Source organism: Panthera tigris, chromosome B2, assembly GCF_018350195.1.
Source record: "Panthera tigris isolate Pti1 chromosome B2, P.tigris_Pti1_mat1.1, whole genome shotgun sequence".
NCBI classification, from domain to species: Eukaryota; Metazoa; Chordata; class Mammalia; order Carnivora; family Felidae; genus Panthera; species Panthera tigris.
Genome location: NC_056664.1, coordinates 105,583,468 through 105,601,343, shown reverse-complemented (window position 1 = coordinate 105,601,343; position 17,876 = coordinate 105,583,468). Strand labels below are relative to the sequence as shown.

The window sequence follows — 17,876 nt, the reverse complement described above, 5'->3', positions numbered from 1 at the left end:
ATTTTGTAAGTGAAATATGTCAGACAGAGAAGGACAATTACCATATGATTCCACTCGTATGTGGAATCTAAAAAACAAAACAAATGAACAAACAAACAGAATGGAAACAGAGTCATAAATACCAAGAATACACTGTGGTAGTTGCCAGAGGGAAGGAGGGTGGGGGGGAAGGGCAAAATAGGTGAAGGGGATTAAAAGGTACAAACTTCCAGTTATAAACTAAATAAGTCATGGAGATGAAAAGTACAGCATTGGCCATACAGACAACAATATTGTATATAGCGACAGATGGTAACTATACTTATTGTGGTAATCATTTGGTAAGGTTTTTGGATATTGACTTACGGTGCTATAACCTGAAACGAATATGATGTTGTATATCAACTGTACTTCAACAATAAATTTTAAAATAAATAAATAAGTAAATTAAATGAGACAGCACACAGGAAGTGCTTACTACAAACAGAAAATGCTGATAAAAACGTGTAATACCTATAGTAACTACTTCCCCATTGGCATGATGGATTTCTAAAGGCTTACAGAGCCTGTAGAGCTGAGATTCAGTGTCCCCATCTGTGAGCCTGCCACCTGACACATAACAACCATAGCCTTACCAGTAATCAATCAACCAACAACCATCAAGTATCTCCTCTGTGCAAGACACAGAGTATATAAGTGGTCTCCAGGCTTCTTACAAATTATAGGGCATGACTCCCACATTCAAAGAACTTAATTCCAGATGAATTAGAAGAACTTCAAGAGCATTCATCAGTGAGGAAAATAAAAGTTGTGACTGCCATCAATAAGGCTTCAGATAAACTCTGAAAGTCATGCCAGGGCCACCAGCATCATTGGAAACAATGGTCCAACAGTGAACAGAGGACCTCAAAGCAAGAAGCATATTTTGACAACTTACCACTGAGCCCTTCTTGAGGACTGGAAGGATTTATAATGGAGATGAGGGGACCAGGGGTTCAACAGTGGCAATCATAAAAGCTCAAAGTTTGAAAATATGCCTCCAAATTAGAGAATCACATTATTGAAACAGGAAGTGTGTGAATGGAAGTATTAGTTTGATCAGACGTGAGTTTATGCACCATATTTGGACAAACTAAAAAATACCTGAAATATAACTTGTATATAAATAAACATTAAGCCTTTTAGTTTAAGTTCTAACATGATCTCTCTAAACTTCTCCTAAAATATTTTTGTAACAAACCCCAAAAGGATGTATACATTTCCAAGGCTGCAACCTAAAAATGATACTCAGCTGATCTGCAGAATTTGAGAGGAATTTCCTCTAAATGTACAACAGATAAAACTAAGCACACAGAACAACTGTATGATACTCACATGACAATGAGGAACGAGACATTACTACTCCTCACTCTTTAATCACTGGGTCAGAAAAACCTCAGTCAGAAAACTGGGCAACTTGCCATATGAATGATGTTTTTTGAGAAGTCAGAGTCCCTTCTTTACCTCCCTCTCCCTCAGAATCTCTTTCTACTGTCATAGAGATGGCTACACCCAGAAAACAATCAGGCACAAAGAGAGAAGGAGTGATAAATGTGAAGGCTTGGTCTCAGAAAGTTTTAGGTAAGGGAGTCAGGAAGAGCTGATAACAGCATTCATGGGGAGGGAAGTTTTTGTGCATGTGATTTACTCAGAAAGCTAGAAAGCAAGGTTACGAGACCTCATTTCAGTTCAACAGAACTGCACTAGAAGAAAGTCTGCTAAACATTTGAAATGGGGTCATGTATCAGGTATTATCCGACTGTATCTCTGAGAAGGGCTTTTACCTAGTGCCCAAGGGCAGAGTTGAGCAGAGGGTAACTGACAAACTCTATCTGTTGGCAAATACTGGGTTTGGATTGAATTTTCCCTCTCAGAAGATAATTTTTTTTTAAAAGCAATTCAATTCTATATCCATCAGGATTATTAACTTCAAGCAACAGAAACCAAATCTAACTATCCCAGCCAAAAGAAAAAGGAGGAAGAGGAAGAGGAAGAGAAGAAAGAGAGAAAAGGAGAGTAGGGGGGCTTTTTCATTCATTCATTCACTCATTCATTCATTCAACAAGTCTTGATTGAATCCCTACTAGTGTCAGAGGCTGTAATATATCCATCACCTATCGTATGGACGTGTGTTTCTAACTAGACCTACCCAGACTTCAGGCAATATACTGCTGAGGAAGCTGATAGATAATTCTGTGGGTATGGCACAAAGTTTCTGAAAGACGTATTCACATGGCAGAAATGAAAAGAAGAGAATGGGGGCACTTAACTGGCTCAGTCGGTAGAGCATGTGACTCTTGATCTCAGGGTTGTAAGTTCAAGCCACACACTGGGTGTACAGACTACTTAAAAATAATTAAAAAAAAATTAACCGAGTGCCTGGGTGGCTCAGCTGGTTAAGTGTCCGCCTCTTGATTCCGGCTCAGGTCATGATCTCACGGTTCATGAGATGGGGCCCCACATCCAGCTCTGCTCTGACAGCACAGAGCCTGCTTGGGATTCTCTCTTCCTCTCTCTCTCTCTCTCTGCCTCTTCCCCACTCACTCACTTTCATTCCCTCTCTCTTTCAAAATAAAGAAATAAACATTTAAGAAAATAAAAATAAAAAATAATTTAAAATTTTCTTAAAAAGAAGAGAAGCGCATGTTCTAATGGAACATCTCAGACTTTGTTCTCAGACCTAAGAATGGTTAGCAGACTTCAGTGCTTTTTTTCACCTTGAACTGCAGAGAAAGTCATCTTTAAAGTTCTAAATGTTTTCCTGTTTCCACGGTCATTCCCTGAGGGTATGCCAAAGTCTCGGTACAATCAGATAGGAAACAGGAACTACGAAGAGTGCAGGCACAGCAGATTTGGTCCCCGTGCTGGTTCCCCGGACAGGGAGCAGCATCCAGTGGAGTGTCAACAAGTGACTCGGAGCAGGGTGACCAGTGGCCCCATGGTGAAGCTGGGAGCTACGGGGCCTGTACACAACACAGAGGACGAACTGTCGGGTGGAAAATTTAGGAGGAACTGAGGACAACTTCTTCCTTTCTCGACACACACTAGACCCAGGGTTTTTCTTCAGCGGCACTTCTGACATTTTGATGGGACATTTCTCCCTTTTATAAGGCTGCCCCACACTCTGCAGGGTCTTTAGCATCCTGTTACTGCCCACTAAATACTCACAATGGGGCAAATATCTCACTCCCGCCCACCACTTACTTCACAAAAGATTTCTGGAAAATCTACTTTCTTCCCTGCGGGGTTTCACCAGCATCAAAGAGCGTGATCCTCTTGTCAAAGTGTCAAGCCTCTTCCCGTGTCACCATTGTTTCCTTGTCAAGAGCACCTAGAAAACCCAAATAGGCCAATTGCCAATGTGTCACCATTTTTCAAATAACTCGGTTACTTTTTAAGAGGGAAAAGCCAAATCTTTTCCAGTGGATTTCTCCCCAGTGCTACCTGCCTGTTTGTTTACAAGATAAAAGAGCATCCTAGTTGTTAGCTGTACCGTCTCATGAGGTCAGTAAGGAGACGCGCGGAGGATGGTTAGCAGAATGGGTTAGGGTGGACGTGTTTAGTGAAAGGGCCGTGAGGAGGATAAACAGTGGCTTGTTTGTTTCTCCAGTTATTCGACTGTTACATCTTATCTAATGCCATACACACACACACGCGCACGCACACACTCACTCACCCCACATTCTATTCTCCAGACCAGAAGTACCTAGGAAATTCTGCTTTTAGAACTTCCAGAAAGAAAATGAGTGAAAGAAACAGGTAGACCTCTAATGCTATAGAACCGCCACTCCATTATGTTGCGCTAGTTTTCTTTTTCTCAGAAAGAGTAATGAAACATGTTCCCACTGTCCTCTTGAAAAGGCTTTTGTTCAGCGAAGCACAATTGGGAATTATAGGATAAATCAAAGGGTCAGACGGTGACCTCTTTCCTTAGAGAAAACACATGTTCATGACAGAACCCGAAGAAGGCGAAGGGTGAAGAAGAACAATGAAAATACTTTGCTCCTTTCTTTTAAAGAACATTACAGTTTGCGTCTGCAGAACAACATTAAAGCAGATGCCTGAGCGAGGCTCTGGGTAGAGCAGACACGATGTCCTGTGCACCACGATGCTGCTGCGGGCATGGCCGCAGGTACCGGCCACAGACCCACTGCAGGGGAAACGCGCAGGAAGTGATCTGCTCACCATGGTGGCTGCTGTGGGGATGGATGCTATTTTCTAATGAACTGCCGTGAACGTTTCTGAAAGCAGGAGAGAGAAAAACAAAATGTAAAAGAGCGTACTGTTAGAACAGACGGCGGTTGTACAGCCTAAGGGATTCATCTGTCCGGTCACGATGTGAATGTAAAGAACGGGTAAGTTCCTGCAGGAATTAAGCAGAGATGTTGGCTCTCTCTTTGCGATTTTAGGCCCATGGCCCTAAACTGCCTGGGTCCCAAAGTAAAGGAAATAATCTAAACTACTGGGATTTCGTGACACCCATGAGGTAATTTGGGCCATTAATTCATCAAATGTGCACACAGTTCTTGGGCCTCCAAATTGTTTCTCAGTGATTACTGCATAAGCGTCTTTGGGACAACTAACATAAATTAATACTTTAATTTATATCTCATTCTCTTTTCATAGAAAAGATGAAAAAGCTTATAGTGAATGACAACTAATAATCTTGGACTTGAGATCTCTCTCTTCCACAATTATAGAAGTCTTTCCCAGAATGAGAACATCATGCTCAATAGCAACTTCCCTTAATATTTGCCAGACTATGCGGATGAGTAAAAATTTTTAGCTGCATAAATACTGACATTCAATGGACTCTGTCATCTCCAGCTAACATTAATCAGACTTTGATATTCAGTCGTAACGAATGAAGAAAAATCCTCCGGTTGTACATTACATTTTGGTTCTTAGGATTAAGTCAATTGAAATACAGCTCCAGTGACTATATTTTAATAAATATTTTAAAAGGTTTAATAATTTTCCATAAAACAAGCAAGGACACTGTTAATTTCAGACTTACTTTTGAGAAACCCACAAGTACGTACCAAAGCTCCATTACACATGATATTTGCTACCAAAAAAAAAAAAAAAAAAATGGAGAATTTAGGCTTAAAAAGTCACTTTTGCGGTTTACCCAAGCATCACTGATCCTTGAATTTTAATCAGCTTTACAGATCATTAACGTCAAGGTCAGATTAAAGAAAGAAATCTAGTTAAGCGATGCTCACATTATAGCAGTGGATTATTTAGAATTCATTTTTGATAGGGTCGTTTCTTCTGTTTAAAAATAATATGAGTACTGAAGTGTCAGTTGTGTTTTATATCTGATACCTATCTGGTATCAATAGAGAAGTTTAGTTAGAGGTCAAGAGGAAGTTATTCTGTTTGTTTGTTTGTTTGTTTTGTCTTTACTTGTTTCTCAGCAAAAAATTATAAACTTATAGTGTTTAACTGACTTATTTCATACAACTTGTCCTATCAATAAAGACTTTTAATTTGGGGAGTATTTGGTTTTCTTAGTATTAGCACTTTTTAAATGCAATGAGACAGTCATAAATAGGCAATCAACAGTTACAAAGACTCTGCAATAAGGAAGAATTGATGAAGCACGATGAAGAGGGAGAGCTTTTTAACCATGAAACAAATATTTACTCCCATTTTGGTACGCCCCACATCAGCCTCTTCCTTGCTAAGAGAAAGTTCAGAATTTTACCTATATCTCTAAATCTAGACATTTTATTTTTGTTTGTTTTAACTTAAATTTTAGTTAAAATACAGCACAATATTGGTTTCAGGAGCAGAATTCAGTGATTCATCAAGAACATACAACACCCAGTGCTCATCACAAGTGCCCTCCTTAATGCCCATCACCCATCTAGCCTATCTCCCACCTCCCTCCCTCCATCTACAGATTCGAAGGGGTACATGCACCCCAATATTTATAGCAGCATTATCAGCAATAGTCAAACTATGGAGAGAGCCCAAATGTCCATCGACTGATAAATGGATAAAGAAGATGTGGTGTGTGTGTGTGTGTGTGTGTGTGTGTGTGTATAATGGGACATTACTCAACCATCAAAAAGAATGAAATCTTGCCATTTGTAATGACATGGATGGAGCTAGAATGTACTATGCTAAATGAAATGTCAATCAGAGAAGCACAAATACCATAAGATTTCACTCATATGTGAAATTTAAGAAGCAAAACAGATGAACATATGGAAAGGGGGGTAAAAAGAAAAGAGAGGGAAACAAACCACAGGAGATTCCTAACAACAATCTAGACATTTTAAATCTAATCATTTAAAATACCTTTAAAGGGGTGCCTGGGTGGCTCAGATGGTTAAGCACCAGACTTCAACTCAGGTCACGATCTCACGGTTTGTGGGTTTGAGCCCTGCTTTGGGCTCTGTGCTGACAGCTCAGAGCCTGTAGCCTGCTTCAGAGTCTGTGTCTCTGTCTCTCTCTGCCACTCCCCTGCTCACTCTCTCTCTCTCTCTCTCAAAAATAATAAACATTTAAAAAAAATTTATAAATATAAAATACCTTTAAAATGAAGGGCTATAAGTATTGTCTATATAGACTCCAACAAATTGAGGAGTCTGTATATGGCTAATATTTGAGTTCTAGAGGAACTCTCCCATTTTAGGGTTATTTGTGTTTCCCAAGCACCGTTCTGTTCCGTAATTAGGCTTGCAAATTAAATCTACTGCAGATTGTCCTAGAATGAAAGGGAATCCATTCTCAGTCTATTGTGATTTTCTGCCCTCCCCTATCAGTTATACAGCAACATTTCAAGGAAAGTTAATCACAGTATAGAATTCTGGAAGTTTTTAGAAATGAGTTAGTTTCTGGAAAGAAAAATTCATATATGAAGAGGCTTAAAATTTTGTGAAACTATTGCAGTTACCACAGGAGCAAGAAAGTAAAGTGGGAAGCTTAGAGATGAGAGTGCAGTCTGGCCCTACGTTTCTATGTGATTTGGGGTCACATAAATTTTCTAGTGTTTGTTTCCTTAGCTATAGACAGAATTTCTGTTCAACAGAGCAGATGAAGCCAATGTGAAAATACACACACACACACACACGCACACACACGAAAATATTAGATACAGTACAACATCAGATATTTCTTCTTATCCTTACTAAAGTTTCAAATAAGAAAACAATACCCATCGGTAACCGAAACTATGAAGAAACTTAAGATTGAAGCACTAACAAAAGAAAAATAACCCTGGGGAGTATCAGACATGAGGTGGGGGTAGAATCTAGTGCCTGAGAGACTATGATGGGTGAGGCTGCAAATGTGTGTTCAGTGAGATATTGGGAATGGAGCACTCTGCTTGAAGATAGGAGACAGAAAGAGTCCAGTCCAGGAAACAGAGAGAACACCTGTGCTTACTGGCCCAAGAATACACCATGGAAAGCAGGCTGGCAGCCCTGGATGAAGAATGGAAAAAGAGTTGCCTTCAATGAACTGAAACTGAAAGCCATGCCTGGATATTAGGTTCAATTTGTCATCACCTGAGTGAAGTTACAACCACAAATTTAGAGATTAAAACTCAGCATAGACATAGTTATATACAGTTATATACTCCCTAACTCTGTCCACTGAGAGGGCTAGGGTACCCCAACAGCAGTGAACATACCTAGTGGCCAGTCTTACTTTCTAAAGGCCATTCTCTAATAAAAAGAAACAGGTTCCTTGAGGAATAGCTAGTCCTAGGGTTGGAGCAGGGAAAATACAAGATGAGTTTGGAGCATCTTGAAGTGCCAGAAGGTCAGGAAGTAGTCATACAGGAATTTTTAAAAATCCTCTTACATGCTATTTACAAAAAGACAAGACACATCTATAACTTTTTGACCTAGAATTAGAATTATTTACCACAATAAAAAAAATTAAAGGAGACAACATTTGGTGATATTCATTGATGCAAAAAAGCACTTGATAAAACCCACACGCATCTGTGATTTAAATAAAAATTAAGAATAGAACGATTTTGTGTTAATCCAGCAAAGGGTATCTACCACAGAGTAAATCTTATATCTAATTGTGAAAATGCAAAAGCATTCTTTTTTAATTATTTTTTCAAAAGCATTCTTTTTAAATTCAAAAACAAAACAAGAATTCCCACAGTCACCACTGAAATTCAATATTGTATTCAAGGTCCTAGATAGAATAAGATTAAAAAAATGATAAAGTATCAAGAAATGAATTTAATAAATTATAGATAAGGGTTTTATGGAAAAAATTGTAAAATTTTACTGAGGGATATTAAAGAAGATCTGAAAAAAATGGAAAGCTATAGCATGTTTGTGGAAGGAAAAATCAGTATTTAAAAGAACTCTGTCCTGTCAGATTTAGTCTATATAAATGCAATCCCAAAGTCCATATATTTTGTCAGACCTCTATAAGCCTTTCCTAATGGAATAGCCAAGAGTTCCCAAAGTAATTTTGAAGTACAAAAAAAGGGGGACTACTTTGTCAGCTATGAAGATTTAATGTGGTAATACCCATTCAAACTGTATAGTATTGGCACAGATAGGTTCAAATAGGTCAGTGGAACAGAACAGAGAACCCAGAAATATATTCACACATCTGATCTTATCTGACAGGACATTGCAAGTTCACAAGGAAAATATGGGCTTATATGCAAAGTAAGAGGTGTTGGGATGAAGGCTATCCATCTGATAAAGGAAGTATTTTAGATTTCCTTCTCATGTCATTTAGAAAAATGAAATCCAGATGAATTAAAGACCTAAATGGGAATAAAACTTGAAACATTTTAGAACAAATTATGGGAGCATGTCTACATGACCTTACAAGAGAGAAGGAATTCTTAGAAAAGCACTAAAGTCATAAATCATAAAGAAAAATGACTAATAAACTTAATTATATCAAAATTTAAAAAAAAATTTTTAACGTTTATTTATTTGTGAGACAGAGAGAGACAGAGCATGAACAGGGGAGGGTCAGAGAGAGAAGGAGACACAGAATCGGAAATAGGCTCCAGGGTCTGAGCTGTCAGCACAGAGCCCGACGCGGGGCTCGAACCCATGGACCGCGAGATCATGACCTGAGCCGAAGTCGGACGCTCAACCGACTGAGCCACCCAGGCGCCCCATCAAAATTTAAAACTTCAAGGCAAGCCTCAGAATGAGAGAAAATGTTTGCGATACATACATGCAATAAAACAAAGATTATTAACTTAAGTATACACAAGATTCTTAAAATCAACAGAAGAAAAACGACAAACCAAAATGAAAATGGGTAAAGGATATGAAAGGGAATTCCTCCTGAGATAAACATTTCAAATGCTTCACCTCCTTGCAGTCAGAGAGATACAAGTTAAAGCAATTCAATGCTATCTGACCCCCCCCCCAATCAAATTGGCAAAAATTCCATCCCAGTATTGAGATGATGTGGGAATATGGGAATGTTCACAAACTCCTGGAGAGGGGATAAATTGGCACAACCACTTTGACTATTTAACAATTTCTATCATTGAAAATGTTCACTTCAAACATTCCAAATTATTTTGGTATCTGTTCTCCTTCACTGATACCAAAGAAGACCTGCATAAATGTCTTTTGCAATATTAGAAACAAAGTTGAAACAAGCTAAAATGCCAGTAATAAGGGAACAAACAAAAGGCCATATATTCATACACTGACTATAATAAAGTCAACTAACAAACCAGATGCAGGCATGTCCACCTAAAATTTTTAGCAGGGAGTACAGGAGAGCAACCTGAACAACTATTAGATTTTGTTCCTGAAAAAGGAAAAACAAAAACAAACTCAGGGCGCCTGGGTAGCTCAGTTGGTTAAGCATCCAACTTCAGCTCAGGTCATGATCTCACGGTTCATGAGTTCCAGCCCCATCTTAGGCTCTGTGCTGACAGCTCGAACCTGGAGGCTGCTTTGGATTCTGTGACTCCCTCAGTCTTTGTCTCTGTCTCTCTCTCTCAAAAATAAATAAATATTAAAAAACAAAACAAAAAAACCTCTGGGCAACCGTGTGGAAGAGTCACTGGAACAGAAAGCAACTAAGACAGGGAGATATTAAAACAATATAGAACAACAACAACATGAATAAAAACCAAACGGCAACTGCAGAACTCACCTGTGACAATGACCAGCTGTCCTTGGGCCTCAGGACATGAAAGCATTAGTGCCACCATCTCCTCTGTGCAACCATGTAATTCCCATAGAGGAACCAAGCCAACATATCATCACGGGACAGAGGACTGAACTGAGGGATACATTTGCCAAAATTAACAGCCTCAAAGAAAAGTTCCAGCAGAGTGCGTTTGGGTTGCAAACTGATTCCGTCTGTCTTAGGGGAAGGATTCATAGATTCCTTGGGTTGCAGAGGAGCTCAATGTAAGAAATGGATACAGAGTAGCAACCAGCCTAACTGCCGGAAAACAAAGAGGCTTTTGGCACCGAAGGAAGGCAGCAAGCAAAAGAAAAATTATCGCTAATACCTGATTTTATTCTGGTGAATATTTCTCGCACCACTTTTTCTGTCCCTTGCCTTTGAGTAAATTTCACCATCCTGGAATTTTTAGCTTATGGCAGTCTCTAATTCATCTACATAGTACTTACACCCTGTCTGGAGTCAACCTGTTTCTTGATGTTAACATCTGTCTTTCGTCAGTCACAGAAGTTCAGGAAAAGCTTGTCTGTCTTGTTCACTTCAGCACTCAGAAAAGCAACTGAGATAATAAATAGTGAATAAATCTTCGTTGAATAGATTAATGCATTCTTTAGGACGGATGTGTGTTTTTAGATGAGCAATAGCTGATTCTTAATGATAAATGACTCTGATGAACTATTTTGACAATTAACCCAAGATAATTAAACTAAGAGTAAGGTTTAGAACAGATTTATGAAAAAATTATTTAATCCTCCTTTATAGCATTGGCTCTGAGCCCCTGATCTCCATGCATATCCTTATTATCATAACATAAGGTAAAATTTTAATCATTTTTACCCATTTTCCATAATCTAAAACTCATTGAAATGTCATTATTTCACCACGTATATATACATCTTTGAAACAACATGTTTTGTCTCCTCTCTCAACTAAACGGAGATAGTAATACCTGTTTTTTGCTTTATGGAGATCAGAGATATTAACATCTGTTCCTTTCTTCATAGAAATGTGAAAATTGATTTTGAGAAAGAATTCTATGTTTTTCTTTAATTGTCTTGGAGTCAGATGCTATTTAAAAATCTAAGATCCTGCTTAGATTTTATATCTTATTTTCTTTTATCACTAATGCCTACGAGGAAATGGATTATTCATTTAAAAAGATAATCTCCACTTTATTTCTGGTGTGAGACTTTGGCAACTTAAGCATCTCCAAACAATAAACTCTATTCAGGACCCAGCTGATTGATTTCTTTCCTTGATAAGTGGCAAAGGGATGCTTAGTCCATAAACATAAAAGTAGTAGCTTTACAAGTGTTTTAGCTTTGGAAAGCACATGCTTGGGACTTCATCCAGATAAGAGAAAAGATTAACTCACTTTACTCACTTCTTGGCATACAGAGAAAGGCTGGTCCACCCGCCAGCCTTCCAGTTAAATGCTGTTGTCATGGTACCTTCCAATAGGTAAGGTTAAGCACAACTTCTCTTTGACTGGGCCACAGTATTCTTTTTTTTTTTTTAATTTTTTTAATGTTTGTTTATTTTTGAAGGAGAGAGAGACAGAGTGTGAGCAGGGGAGGGGCAGAAGAGAGGGAGACACAGAATCAGAAACAGGCTCCAGGCTCTGAGCTGTCAAGCACAGAGTCTGACGCGGGGCTTGAACTCACGAGCTGTGAGATCATGACCTGAGCCAAAGTCAGATCCTTAACTGACTGAGCCACCCAGGTGCCCCTGGCCTACAGTATTCTTTAAAGCCCTTGGAATATTCAGCAGAGGTGTAGTATTTACCTAAACCCAAGAGGCTCTGGGGTGGTTGAGTATTTAATTCAATCAACTTACCCACTTATTAAGTCTTATAGGAGCCAAGGGGCTGCATGTTCCTGCCCTCAGCCCCTTATCTTTTGTAAAGGAGAAAAATAAATCCCATTAAGTCCAGCGGCCACAGTTCTTCTTGCTTAACCTCCAATTGCCTAAGAACGTGCCATACACAAAGTGGCCATATAATTTATTCTCCAAACCAGGACATTTGTGTGAGTCAAAGGGAATCCTAGTAGGCAGGGTCACAAGAACAAATAAAAACCAGTAATGCCTGAACAAGCCAGAATGCATGGTGGGCGGTCAACCTAGCATGACATGGGGTTTTGACAGTAACGAGGACAATGATAATGCTCTTAGAGGAAAAAGTGCCCAATGTGTTTCCGAATTTGGCATCTGTTACTAACTAACCCTGTGTCTCTGAAGCTGCTGCTTATATTCATTGTGTCTCACACTCCTCAGGTTTAGCTTTACTTAAGAAAAATTTTCAGCCTGAGGCAGCAAAATGCCATCCTCAGACACAGGCCCAAGGGACTGTTTCTGTTACTTATTTATTTTCTGGTGAATGCTTTGGCACCAGCGTTCAATTTCATTCGCTAGAGCAACTTGTAAATAAAACACCATCTGAGAACGTCAAGCCTTTTCTATTTCTGTTTTTTGAAATTCATCTATTTCGAGAAATCTATCTGTAACCACCAAATTTTCAGTCTATTTGTTAGCAACCTTTTGCGCTGGTGTTGACGTGGCGTTCACGATGAACCATGACTTTGCCTGAGCTACCAATTGCACACGACTGCTGGCTGCCAGCATTGAGGAAAGACGAATCCAAGTCCTTGCTGAGTCTTGGTGCTCCCTTACAAAAGAAGCTTGCCCCATCTTCAATATTTCTGCTTGGTCAGAAACTTTTCTCAGATAGGCTTTGCAGTTAAAAAAACATAAAATGTAATGTCAAAATTACATGGTTACACTCTTATCTAGCAGTGCAATGATTATTTAATATCTTACACCATGATCTCACGCACTCAGCTCGGGTCTTGAGCTGTGGAGTCATGAATCTCTATCCTGCCAGAATTTGCATCTCCATTATCACATTTTTGTTCTGTCACCACAATGTCTCAGGTTGCCTGTCTGGTAAAATGAGACTTCAACGACATTGTTATTCTCTAATTTTAATAAAGCGAAGCGTTGAGACTATCATTCAGAGGGAAATTCTGACGAAGGAAGCACATTAAAATTTTAACTACCAGAAACAGAAATGCAGATCAAAACCAAAATGCATCACTTCTGAATTCCTGGAGTTTTTAAAAGATTTGCCCAACTCTTCTGCTCCCCTTTTACTTTGGAGACAGGATCTCAGATCATCCGCAGCAAATAAAAAGCTGGGTGAATATTTAGGGGCACATCTCAGAGCACTACAGTTCTGAGCATATTGTTCACTGGCTGGGTGAGTTCCTTCAGCGGGGAACAAAGAGCATATACATAAAGCTGGGGAGAGTTCTAACTCTAAGGCACTGTCAGGGAGGAAGAACCATGTCCAAATTCCATAGACAGCTCAGCTCATCAAATAAGTTTTGCAGGTCAAGTACTCTGCTAAGGACTTTACATACGTTATCTCTGATTATAGTCACAATCATATGAATGAGGCATCATTCCTATCCCTATTTTAAAGATCAAAAAACTAAGTTTCCTCTAGAAAGGAGTGAAGCCAGCATCAGACAAGTAGCAGTTTTGCTCTAGAGTCTATACCCTCTGTACTCTTGTGTGTTACCCACATGACTAAACCCTTACAGTGGGAACAAATGTAATATGATTTGGAAGAAATGGTAAATAACATGAATACTGGGAAAAGACTTGAAGTAATAGTCTAGTCAGGGAGAAAAATGATCGAGGCAGCAGAAACTATAAGAAAATAGATTTTGTTTGGTTTAGGATATGATGAGGATGGCTCTATTGATTTTTCAAAAAGTTATGCTGGAAAAGATTTTTATTTACTCATTTATTGAATCAGCAAATATTTATTGAGTATCTTCCATGTGCTGAAGACTATTATATGTGCTGAAGATAGAGTGAAAAGTCCCTCCTCTCAAAGAACTTAAATTCTAGAGAAGAAGACAGATAACATACAAGTCAGTAAATAAAAATACAATTTCAGGTAATAATTGTCAAGAACTGTAAAGGGTTGGGGATCATATCCTACTTGCAAGTTAGTAAATTAGCTTGCCACAGTTTCATGGAGAAAGAAGACCTCAAGTTTTATATCCAGCAAAAATATCCTTAGTAAATGAAGGCAAAATAAAAATGTGTTCAGATGACAAAAAAGGGGGGGAAATTTCATCAGCAGGAGACCAGCACTAAAGAAAATACCAAAGGAATTCTGGAGGCAGAATAAAAAATGTGATCCCAGTTCTATGAGGGCAGGGCCATGAAAATGCGGGAAGAAATAAAGAGCAATAAAAGAAAGAAAGAAAGAAAGAAAGAAAGAAAGAAAGAAAGAAAGAAAGAAAGGATAAATCAAAATTAATATTAACTATGAAAGATAATAATGCCTTCTGAAATTTAAAATATGTGTGCAAGTAAATACACTGCAACAATAGCACAAAAGACAGGGGAGGGGGATGGTAAATGAATTCTTAGTCTAGGTCTTCTAAGAAGCAGACTGGATTAGCCATGCAAAAGTTTTGTGCAGTTGAGGCCTATAAAGGAAAGTAAGGAGGGAACTGGGGAAGGTCAAGAGAGCTGTCAGGTCAAACTGTAAATTCCATGTCCTTTTCTTTTTTTTTAATTTTTTTTTTTTTAACGTTTATTTTATTTTTGAGACAGAGAGAGACAGAGCATGAACGGGGGAGGGTCAGAGAGAGGGAGACACAGAATCCGAAACAGGCTCCAGGCTCCGAGCTGTCAGCACAGAGCCCGACGCGGGGCTTGAGCTCATGGACTGTGAGATCATGACCTGAGCCGAAGTCGGCTGCTCAACCAACTGAGCCACCCAGGCGCCCCTCCATGTCCTTTTCAAGTGCACATGGAACACTTATCAAGACTGACTACATGTCAGGGGCACCTGGATGGTTCGATCAGTGAAGCATGTGACTCTTACTCTCTGGTTTGTAAGTTCAAGCCCCATATTGGGCAGAGAGATTACTTAAAAAATAAAAATCTTTAAAATTAAAAAAAAAATGACTACAGGTCATAAAACACATCAAATAATTGAAATCGTTCAAAATATGGATTATAGACATAGTGTAATTAAGCTAGAAATCTATAACTAAAATAATCTCCCAAATCAGGGTTTGGAAATTAAGCAATGCACTTCTGAGTAATGCATGCTCAAAAACATCATATTGGAAATAAAATATTTATAATTGAATGATAATGAAATATCACAGATCAAAATTTGTGGATATCAGCTAAAGCTTAGAAGGAAACCTATAGCTTAATATATTTATTAGATAAAAAGTTAAAGTTAAAACATCAATGGTTTATTTTTTTATAAATTTTTTTAACGTTTTTATTTATTTTTGAGACAGAGAGAGACAGAGCATGAACGGGGGAGGGGCAGAGAGAGGGAGGGAGACACAGAATCGGAAGCAGGCTCCAGGCTCTGAGCCATCAGCCCAGAGCCCGACACGGGGCTTGAACTCACGGACGGTGAGATCGTGACCTGAGCTGAAGTCGGACGCTTAACCGACTGAGCCACCCAGGCGCCCCCAAAAATCAATGGTTTAAATAGTTACCCCCCAAAATTAGAAAACAACAACAATAACAACAGTATAGTGAACCCAAAGAAAATAGAAAAGAAATAATAGAGGTAAGAGCAGAAATGAGTGAAATAGAGAAAGAACTACAAAGTAGAGAAAATTACTGGGACCAATCAACAAAAAATGTAATTAATGACTTCTCAGATAATAATTTAAGTCCTCTTTCAATTTGATTGAATGCAAACCATGAAAGAAACAAAGGAATTGCTATCTAGTCATTGAAGTCATTTACCTTCTTAATCTCAACACTAATATTTTGAAATATCCCTCTGTTTGGCACCATGGGGATTTTTGGTAAGATTATGAGACAATTGGGATGAAAACCTTCTTTTATAAATGAAAAATGATAGTTATGAAGGAGGAGGTAGGAGAGAAGTATCAACCCCCTGTCACATGGGCTTTCACACTCATACTCACTCAGGCACATCCATTTTGGTACATATTATACAAGGAAGTTAAGGAACACAAATGCATGTACTTAGAGCTTTCTATGCCAGCACACCTCCTGGATTTGCCTACTCCCAGGGGCATACACATCCTAGTTTGTTTTAAATGAATTGGTTATTTTTCAGGATCTGAATCCCTTTAGAAACTGATGGGCACTCTGAGCCATCTCCCACAGAATACTACACACACATGCATACCCAAAACTCTTCATGCAGCTTTAGGGAATTCACAGACTGCCCTGAATCCCATGCATGGATTCTCAATTTAGAAATCCTGGCCAACCTATGCAATAGCATAGAAGGACCCAGAGCGTATTTTGCTAAGTAGAATGAATAAGACTGAGAAAGACAAATGCCGCATGATTTCACTCTTATGTGGAATCTGAAATGAGCAAACAAAGAGCAGAATCAGACCTATAAACACAGAGAACAAACTGATGGCTGCCAGAGAAGAGGGGAGTGGGGGATGGGCAACATGGGTGAAGGGGAGTGGGAGATACAGGCTTCCAGTTACAGAAGGAATAAATCACAGGAATAAAAGGTACAGCATAAGGAATATAGGCAATGATATATTACATATTACATATTACATATTACATGTATGAAATGATAACAGTTGTAATCGTGTTGTACCGTGACAGATGGTAGCTATACTTGTCGTGAACATAGCATAATGTATAAATTTGTTAAACCACTACTCTGTACACCTGAAACTAATGTAACATTGTGTGTCAACTCTACTCAAATGAAAAAATAATAATAATAAATTTAAAAATTAAACTAATTTTAATTTATTACAATTTCAGCTCGGGTCATGATCTCATGGTTTGTGAGACTGAGCCCCGCATCAAGCTCTGCACTGAAAGCACAAGCAGAGCCTGGTTGGGATTCTCTCTCTCCCTCTCTCTCTGCCCCTCCCATGCTCATGCTGTCTGGTCTCTCTCTCTTTCTCTCTCTCAAAATAAATAAATAAACATCAAAATATTTCTTTTAATAAAAAATTAAATTAAAAAAAAAAAAGAAAGCTTGGCCGTATCCAACAACCCAATTTAGAGGTGAGGGATTCAGACATAGAGAAGGTAAGTGACTAGAAATAACATAAGGAAGGTATCTGGGAGAACATATGTGGAGCCCCTGCCCACGAAGTCATTTTTAAAAGGACTCCTCTCCTCTTTCCCTTCTCAAAATCATAGATCTAGTCTGTTTCAGATGTAGGATGAGAATTTGGATCTCCTAAATTTCTGTTAAATAACACGTATTTTTAAAAGTAAGGTGGTTTATTTCATTTACCTAAACGAGTCAAATGTCTATGCTTGTAACTATAGTTTCCATTTGTTTGTCATTCTGGCATAACACTTAAAAAATCTTTCCCTATGAGTCTGAAATATTGAAACTTTCATGCTAATAGAAAATCCTTGATGCTGAATTTGAAACAAATGTTTGTTGAGTCAGAAAAAAAATTTTTATTTTGACAAGGTGTTTAAAAATTAATTATTATTTCTAAGGTCTCAGAACTGCTCCCGCAACCCCGAAGCACTCCCAGACTGGGATCACAGAACCCATAAACAAACAACGGTGACAGTTCAGCTCAAGGGCCACACGGTTTGAGAACAGAACTCAGGTAAACAGTCATTTTTCTTTTCAGCTGCTGAGAAAAGAAGAATATAATTTTTCATTCCACCCTCAG

At 38.6% G+C, this 17,876-nt stretch overlaps 1 protein-coding gene across 1 annotated transcript in view; it reads right to left on the bottom strand.

The window, feature by feature from the left end:
• SLC35F1 (solute carrier family 35 member F1) overlaps positions 1–10,332 on the bottom strand; it is a 442,526-nt gene extending 432,194 nt beyond the window's left edge. Inside the window, exon 1 of the mRNA XM_042987078.1 lies at positions 10,141–10,332. The gene's annotated coding sequence lies outside the window, so the exon portion shown is untranslated. The remainder of the gene's footprint in view (positions 1–10,140) is intronic.
• Between the last annotated feature and the right edge of the window lie 7,544 nt (positions 10,333–17,876).